This window comes from Cucumis sativus, unplaced genomic scaffold, assembly GCF_000004075.3.
Source record: "Cucumis sativus cultivar 9930 unplaced genomic scaffold, Cucumber_9930_V3 scaffold82, whole genome shotgun sequence".
Taxonomy (NCBI): Eukaryota; Viridiplantae; Streptophyta; class Magnoliopsida; order Cucurbitales; family Cucurbitaceae; genus Cucumis; species Cucumis sativus.
Window position 1 is genome coordinate 142,423 of NW_022279573.1, and position 9,796 is coordinate 152,218.

Genomic DNA, 9,796 nt, shown 5'->3' on the forward strand with positions numbered 1-9,796 from the left:
ATGTTTAACTAAAAGTAAACAGGCAGTAGAATAAGAAACTATGCCCTTTTAGATCTAGAAGGTTCACAACAATTTCCAGCCTAAGCACAACTACGAGGCAATGGAAGAATAACGGCAAAGGCCTTGTGTGCATGGAATCGCTAACTTTGGTGCAAATGAGATGATTATCGGTATTCAAAGGCCAAAAGGACACATAGAAGAGTGTTCGTCTAAGGTTGCAAGACTAAGAAAGAGCAATACAAAAATTTAGAGTTTTCCGCACTTTTCCTGTAATGACATGAGTGCTTGTACTCCCATCAGCAGTGAGAGAACCACCAAGCTCCTCAATCATCTAAATCAGAAAACAACTGCACATTAGAGCAGTCACAATTTGGAATAAAAGAACTTTTTATTGTTAGAATCTTAGAATATTTATGAAAAGTTTATGGGAATATTTTTCTTAATTCCTAAATATTTTCCTTTTTTATTCCTCTGTATATTCTATTTATTCTCCCTTGTACCTATTGTATTTTTCATCAGAAAATAATAAGAAGAAAAATATAGTGGTTTTTCTCCTGGTACACAGGTTTCCACGTAAAGTTGTGTGTTTGTTTGTCTCCCTTTCAATATGGTATCCGAGCAGGTGGTCCAAGAAGGTCTCGTTCAAGCCTCGCATTGTCGTTTCCTCCCCAATTAAAATCCATTTCCAGTTGTTGGGCCTTTCAAATATTTCAAGCCCACAAGTGAGGAGAGTGTTGGTGATATATAATTGAATTTTCTTTCTTTTTTAAAAAAGGATACGAGTCTCACTATTATTAATATAAAGAAAGAGACAAAGCTCAATGTACATGAGGATTATACAAAGAGCAAAAGGGGAGAGGGAAGATCAACAGGCGCATCCGGGCATCTCAAACTAGGTTGACACCCCCTTAGTGCCCTCAAAACATCCAAAAAGCGACAACACAAGATCAAAACAAAAAGCCACAAAAACAAAGACAAACAAAATGATAAAAAGAATCTTTCCAAAGCAAAATCATAATCAAAGGCAGCATGCTGAGAACAAAGAAGAATAAGCCTTGATTGGTTGAGCAAAAACTGTTTGAAGCAGAGGGCTGATCCGAAAGTCCTGATCATCAAAGACTTCAAAGTGGGGATGCTGTAAAGGCTGGCCAATATAACACAATATCCTACGTCGAAGATCTTCTTTTGCATTACATTTTCTAAAATTTCCAATCCACTCTGTTAAAGGCCTTTTCAAGGTCTAATTTAATGATCCATCTTTTCTTTTTTCGATACTATATACCTCCAAGTTTCTTTTGCTATTAAAATAGGATCCAAGATTTGGCACTCTTCCAGAAAGCCACATTGTAATGGAGAAGTATTAGGATTCTAACAATAAAACACAAAATATCCTAACCAAATGGCTAAACAGAGGCAGCACTCTGTAATTCTTTATTTATGTAAAAGCCAAAACACATTCAACAGTAGTAGATATGAAAAATAAAGGAAGAACAACATAGAAAACTTACCCAGCTCCTTTATACAGGGCTGGATACCCTCAGGCTACAGCAGCCTTTACTCTCCTTGAAATAACCAAAAAAACCTAGCCTCCCCTACCCCAACATTACATATTTATACCTCTCTCTCTCATCCCTCCTGGGGCCCCACCTGCACGATCCTCTCCCATTATTCTCTCATCATTGGTTGCTAAGGAATTTCCCTTTCTACCCTTCCTTTTTAGGTATAGATAATAGGAGGTCTTACAATACCCCTCGGTTCTAAATCCACCTTGTCATCAAGGTGAAACGTGGGAAATTGTTGATTCATTTGATAAACTGACTCCCAAGTGGCTTCACTATCTGCTAATCCCTTCCATATCACGAGTCATTCATTAGCTCCCAGATCTGTATTCCAGCGTATGCCCAGCACTGTTTCTGGATACAATTGCAATTCAAAGTCTTCAGTTAGGCTGGAATGTTGAAGTTATACCTCTTGCCGCTTGCCAAGTTTCAATTTTAGTTAGAAGATGTGGAAGACGTTATGGATATGAGCTTCTGGTGGTAACTGAAGTCGGTATGCTACTTCTCCAATCCCTTTTATTGTGGTATACGGTCCATAATATTTGGGTGCCAACTTCTCACATTTCTTTCGGGCGAAAGATCGTTGCTTGTAGGGTCTTAGCTTCAAGTAAACCTTATCTCCCACCTTAAACTTCAATTCTCTCCTTTTCAGATCAGCCATTTTTTTCATTCTATTCTGAACTGTATACAAGTGTTCCTTCAAGGCACTAAGTGCCAAGTCTCTCTCCTGTAATAGAGTTTCGACTTCGTTGTTAGGGGTCTTCTTATGTCCGTGGATAACAGAGGAGGAGGAGGTCTGCCATATACTGCTTGGAATGTAGTTGTTTTGGTGGAGGTGTGGAACGTTGTGTTATACCATAATTCTGCCCAAGGAATGAACTTGTCTCATTTGTGAGGTTGTTCATTACAAAAACATCTCAGATAAGTTTCCAAACACCTATTCACTCTTTCAGCTTGCCCATCTGCTTGGGGATGGAAGGTGTGCTCCTCTTGAGGTTTGTACCCATGGTTCGAATAATTCCCTTCAAAAAGTTACTAAGGAAATTAAACCTTGTCACGATCTGAGATGATGGATTAGGAATTCCATGTTTTCTGACAACCCTGTCAATGAATACGCCAGCCACTTGCTTGGCAAAAAAAGGGTGTTTCAAGGTTACAAAGTAGGAGTATTTACTCAATCGGTCTACTACCTCAATTATAACATTAACTCCCTCCGCCAAAGGTAACCCTTCTATAAAGTCCATAGACCAATCTTCCAAAATTAGATCAGGAATTGGAATGGGCTGTAACACGCCTGCAGGTTTGGTGGCCTCAAATTTATTCCTTTGGTATGTGTCACATGTTTCTACATATTTCTTCACCTCTTCCTTCATTCCGTGCAGTACAATTCTCCACTCATTCTCTTATAAGTCCTTAAAAATCGAAATGACCGCCCAAGATGGAATCATGGAAAGTGTGTAACAAGGTGGGAATCAGAGAGGAAGTCTTCGATAGAACTACTCTTCCTTTGTAAAACAATCTCCCCCCACTCCATTGGTACTTCGCGTGTTTCCCGGTATCTCTCTTCGATTCTGTTATGATCTTCTGAAGTTCATCATCCTTTTCTACCTCTTTAATGACAACTTCCATATCAACAATTCAGTGGTCGTTATCGTGTTCAGTTCCACAAGTGGTTCCATCCTCGAAAGGGATCGACAACCTTATTTTGAAGTCCGGTTGTAGAGAATTTCAAAATCATACCCTAACAATTTTGTTAGCCATTTCTGAAACTGTGGCTGCACTTCCCTCTGTTCCAACAAAAATTTCAAGGCCTTCTGGTCTGAAAAATGGTGAATTTTCTCCCAAAAGATAGTGTCTCCATTTTTGTACTGATAGCACCAACCATAAGCTCCCTTTCATAAGTAGATTTCAATTGAGCCTTGGGGATAGTTTGGCTAAAGAAAGCAATCGATGTCCATTTTGGGAGATCACGGCTCCTAAACCAACTCCAGATGCGTCAGTTTCGATGGTGAAAGGAAGAGACCAATCTGGTAGAGCCAATACTGGAATAGTAGTCATTGCTCTCTTCAACCTCTCGAAGGCTACCGAAGCTTCTTCATCCCATTTAAATGCGTTATTCTGTAACAGCCTGGTTAGGGGTGCTGCAATCTCTCCATATCCTTTTACAAATCTCCGATAATACCCAGTCAGGCCTAGGAATCCTCTGAGTTCAGTTACCCCTTTCGGTTGAGGCCAATTTACCATACTTTGGATTTTATCACTATTGCCTCCACTCCTTTCTTAGATATTTGATGACCCAGGTATTGAATTTGAGAATGTGCTATGACACATTTCTTTTTGTTGGCAAAGAGTTGGTTGTCTCTCAGAACCGCAAAGACCATTCCCAAATGTTTTTCATGCTCTACAATGTCGGTACTATAGACGATATATCATCAAAGAAAACTAACACTCATCGTCTTAGGAAGGGTTTAAATATCTGGTTCATTAAAGATTGGAAGGTGGCAGTGCATTAGTGAGGCCTAAAGGCATTACCAAGAATTCGTAATGTCCCTCGTGGGTACGAAATGCAATCTTCTCAATATCTTCCCCCTCATTCTGATCTGATGGTACCCTGATTTCATATCCAACTTCGAGAAAATTGTTGCCCCATTCAATTCATCCAATAACTCTTCAAGTGACCATTTCTATAAATTCCCTATACCAGTCTGTTAGGATTCTAACAATAAAACACAAAATATCCTAACCAAATGGCTAAACAAGGCAGCACTCTGTAATTTTTATTTATGTAAAAGCCAAAACACATTCAACAGTAGTAGATCTGAAAAATAAAGGAAGAACAACATAGAAAACTTACCCAGCTCCTTTATACTAGGCTGGATACCCTCAGGCTACAACAACCTTTACTCTCCTTAAAATAACCAAAAAAAGACCTAGCCTCCCCTACCCCAACATTACATATTTATACTTCTCTCTCATCCCTCCTGACGGGCCCCACCTGCACGATCCTCTCCCATTATTCTCTCATCATTGGTTGCTAAGGAATTTCCCTTTCTACCCTTCCTTTTATAGGTATAGATAATAGGAGGTCTTACAAAGTAATACTTGGCCTGACTTTCTTTAATCTTTCTGCGAGAACCTTTCCAAACAACTTATAAATTAATGTTGAAACAACTTATAAGCCACACTGTAATGACCTTCCTTCTCTTGACCGAACTTCAATAATTGACAACTTATATTTATCCACATAATCAACAAAACTCCTAATCTGCCACTAGCTTCAAACAAAGACTGAACCAATTCCTTTTGAACAACATAGTGCCTTTATAATACAATTGGCAATATCTTCTCTTTTGGTCTCCGGAATCAATGCTCTATCTGGATTAGCTTTCTTCAAAAGATTTTTAATAGCCAATTGTTTCGAATGGCCCATGAATCCTCTAGCGTTCCATGATATAATCTCCATCTTTGCTACCTCTGCCTTATATCAATTCAACTTCACATGCTGCCAAGAAAGGAACCAACTCTTGAGGGAGAAGGATACTTGCGACCTGCACAAAATTTCTTTTTTTGGGGAGGAAAACAATTTAATAAAATCTGGACCGAGACAGTCACTGTCCTCTCGTTTCTCTGTCTCTGATTGAATTATTTCTTCCTCAAATTCTACACTACTTACACTGGTGACTGATTCAACTTCCATGAATTCATCTTCTAAGTTCTCAACTTCTTTTAGACAAGAAGTATCTTGCACAAAATTAAAGAATGAACCAGAAAGTTTGGAGGAGGATTGAGAAAATTTATTACTTAAGGAGGAAGGCAGTGTTGGCTTTTTGGCCCTTAATCTCAAATTAATTTATTTTAATTATTCAATTAATTTATGTTTTGATGATAACAAATCTGATTTTTTTTTATTGACAATTTTATTGATTTGAATAGACCATATCGTAGAGCTTGGAAAAATGATTCTAACGCCTCTTGAATCACCCAAATCGAAGTTCAAATGAAGAAAATATTGCTAAAAAAAGTTTAACGGAAAAATACCCGAGATGGTGACGTGGCGACCAAGCATTCAATTTGAACCAATTAGACAAAGCCACTTGGAGCAATGAAGGAATAACAAATGTGGCTTTTTGTTATGTTTTATTGGCTTTTATAAAGAAAATGAATTTAAAAAGAAAATGACTTAATATTATTATTTTTCCTTGTGTCTAACGGCTAGTTTTTTTTAAAAGATGGTGAAGTTGCTTTATTGGTTTCTTTTTAAACAAAATATTTTGAAAAGACATATTATTATATTATTATTTGTATTGTGTCTAACGACTAATTAAAAATCTCAACTATTCATTTTTTTTTACTTATATCTAATGATCCAAAATGATTTTGAATTTATCTTTCCTCTCTTTTTAAATACTTCACTTTTCTCAAATTTTAAAAGACAAGATCATTAAATCTTTACAATCCTCAAGCAAAAAGCCAACATTGTTATTCTCTCTAAAGCTTCCAATTTTTATTCTTTTCACCTTATTCTTGAGAGCTTCTTATTGTATTGTGAGGATTAAATTTGTGAGCTTCAAATTGTATACTCACTCTTTTAGAGAGTTTTCTTTTGTGTGAATTAAAAACTTCAACATATTGTAACGGTTGGATCCTAACCCGTGGAAAGGATCGGGTTTACTCTTGAACCCGAAAAAGGAGCAAGAATCGGTCCGACTCAAATCCGTGGAAAGAGTCCAAAGAAGATTTTCAATAAAAATCTCAAGAGGTGCTTGGGAAAGTGGATGTAGGTTGAGTTTATCCGAACCACTATAAAATTACGGTGTCTTCTTCTCTAACTCTTTTCTAGTTATTTTTTAATTCAATTTTAGATACATATTCTTATTGGTTGAGTTTGATTGCATACTTCAATTCATATCTTTTTATCAATCTTGTTATTTAACAAAGTTTACAAAGTTCTTTATTTAAATTAAAAAAATATCTAATTGGTTGATTTTACTTTTTATTTGTCAAAAAGATTATTTAAACCCTATTCACCCCCTCTAGGGTTGCCATATCGATCCAACAAGCAGTACTGACCTTTTGGCAACTGAATTTGGAATTTGTATCTTCACACAACTTTCCTCTAATAAATCAGAATTAGCCAAGCTAGTCTAAAAGAGCATGTTCGGATGGAGGTTGGGGATGGTAGGCATTGTAAACTGTGCCTGGATCCGTGGTTGCAGGGTGGTCCTATCCTTCAACAAGTTGGTGAGAGAGCGCTTTATAATGTAACGAGTAGATAGGAGGCTAGGCTCTCTAAGTTTATTGGTTCGAAAGGGAATGAGTTGTCGAGGGTGTCTTTGTATTTGATTACTTTATGGGATAGGGTTCAAGTTGTAAGTTCGTGTCCTAATGTTGGTGATAGGTGGGTTTGGGTTCTTGGTCGTCATAGTGGTTTTTTGATTGCTAGTGCATGGGATACTATTCATCCTCGTAGTGTTAAGGTTCATTGGACAAGTTTCTTGTGGGGTGGGGACTTAGTTTCTAAGTTTGAATTCTCCCTTCTGAGTGACAACAAGCGTCGTTTTCCCCCTACTACGGAACGGGGAGGATTCCTCCTCTTTTCAAAGCCCTCGTCAAACTCAATGTTAAGTTTGACTGCTCCCTTCGGAGTGACAACAAGTCTCGTTTTTCCCCTAGTGTGGAACGGGGAGGATTCCTCCTCTTTTCAAAGCCCTCATCAAACTCAATGCTATGTCTAGAACGCTAAGAGTAGGTGGTCTGTTTTGGTTAGGCCAAAAGTGAAGTTTCCCTTCATTTTTTTATGGGATTTTTCTGATGTATAATGCATATGTTGTTTGTTTTTTTAGCTCTTAATTGTCTCGCTGTCTTTAATTTTACATTTGCAAGTGTCTTTTTCTTTCTTTGGTATGCGAACACCAGAACCGTGGGTAACCTTTCTATGGTTCTACACTTAGTTTCTAAGTTTGACTGCTCCCTTCGAAGTGACAACAAGATTTGTTAATGCCCACCCTTTCTAAAGGGATTTAGTTCATTGTGCTAGACAAGAGGCTCCAAACTCATGTTTGAAGACAAATTTGTTAAAACCATCTCAATTTCTAAAGAGTACCTCCTATCCTTTTTTAACTCTATCTAGGCTAGGTTTGGACTAAGCGCATCATAGGTAAGTCATGGCAAAGAAACAAAGGAAGACAAAGCTAGAAAAGTATCCATGCACTTATTTATTATATGCATGCAATCAAGCATTCACAACACACATACCATTTTCTCAATCATGCATTCACATCTCCATAAGATATCGCTAAAAATGGGCTTAAACCAAAAAACACTGGCAGCTTATTCTCAAATTTCAGCACATATACTCATCAACATTCAGAATTTTACATCACAAACCCAAGCTCAGTGATCAAGGGTTGCTAGTCATGCTTTTTATGCAAGATCTAAGTAATCTAAGAAGGTATAGTGCTCATTATTGTAAGGAAATTTTTTTTAGAAATTTTGAAATTTGGCAAAATTTGAACCTCCAAGTTTAGACTAAACATGCAAGCAATTGCCCACCCCCACTTAAAAAATTGCAAACTTTTGAAAATCAAAATAAAGGGAGAAAAATAAGGGAGAACTTTGGACTCCCCTGGAAGGATCGACATCCTTGGCTTTGGTTTGAAGCTTGCATGGATAAACCTCTTCATTCCTTTTTCATTGATTATTCATCCTTGTTCCTGAAAATCAAAGAAAGTTCTCTCAATTTCATTTATTACTAAAATTAGATAATTATATTAACTGTATTTTTAACACTTTTGGTAGTTTATGTTTGGTGTATTTTCAATGGTATTTTTATATAAAGTACAAAGTTTATGGGTATTCTGTATAATTTAGCCTTGAAATTTCTCAGACATGCATCAAATCAAAATTTCAAAACCATCGGTATACTTATGGAACCTCTTTAACAAAAAAAAAAAAAAAATCAAACCATGAAGTCTAACTAACCGAACACAATTAGATTTCTAGTAGCAGTAATTTACCACAGAAACATAAATTAATAGTTAGAAAATAATTGCATGGCATTTCTATAAATTTATCACATGATCTTTCTTCTTCCTTTTTTTCTTTCCTTTTTTTGATAGAACTCTAACTAAGTTAGTTAGGCTTCTACATGTAGCAGTTAATTAAAATAGAGACAGAAACTATAGATTAACAAAAATTGGAAGGCCTCTCGATCAATTTAATACACAATAAGTTCATACTTGTGTCGTTTTGGAAGTATGAAAAACGAAAAATCGCTATTTTCCCTAAACGAGAAACCTCTTCATTCCTTTTTCGTTGATTATTCATCCTTGTTCTTCAAACCTCAAGCCTTAAAATTGAGGCAGTAGAGGAAATTCTCTCAATTTACTTCAAAGGAAGGATCATGTTCTCTCCTACAAAGGGTGTGTTTCTAATTTTCATAACTTTATGACTTAATATGGCAATGTTGTATAATGCAAATCCATAATAGAAGAAACACCATTTGCAGCACAACCAAAAAAATGAAGATTGAATATAATGTAATGCAATAAAATTAAAATACTAAAGAATCTTGTGGTCCCTTCCTTTTCTTCTTTGTTTTTGATAAAGTAACTGCATTTATCACACAAACAATTAGATAGAAGACTTAAAACCCTAATCTGCATCGGACTAAGTTGATATTTTTCCTCTTTCTTTGTAAGTTAAAAACCACATGAGTTTGACACTGATTACTACCACCACAAGTCATTTAACTTCTTCAACTGCCTCATACTTTTCACACGAAACTGCGTCATACAAATTAACCCATAATAAAGCTACCCAAATTCCAAACCCCATCCGAGTTTCTGAAATCAGTAACTCTCATGGAAGGAAAAACTTGGACAGACTGATGCATAAATTGAGAAATGAAAGTTTGAAAAAGATTCTTACATCTTTGTCTATTAGAAAAAAAATCGATTTCTTGCAGTAGAATCGTTGTTCCCTACCATTCTCAAAACAGCCTGAATAGCCATGTTAAGAACAGACCCAACACTGAAGTTGAAAGAGGAGAAAAAACAGCATGTTGAAACAAATGAAGGTTAAACCAAAAGGATTGAACTATAGTTTCCAAAGTTTTCATTTCTCTTATATTCACGTAATAGTAATAGTAATTCCTCTTTCAAACAACCACTTTTGTTTCAACAAAGAGGACAAGGCTTACGATCCCTAAATAGTTAGCAGTATTGCTATTTGGAGAA

General features: G+C 36.4%; 1 long non-coding RNA gene across 1 annotated transcript; it reads right to left on the reverse strand.

The window, feature by feature from the left end:
- Positions 1–7,889: 7,889 nt before the first annotated feature.
- Positions 7,890–9,592, reverse strand: LOC116406277. Its single transcript, XR_004219302.1, has 2 exons — positions 9,489–9,592; positions 7,890–8,272 (listed from the first exon to the last, which is right to left on the reverse strand). It is a non-coding gene; the product is annotated as an uncharacterized LOC116406277 (long non-coding RNA).
- Positions 9,593–9,796: the final 204 nt, after the last annotated feature.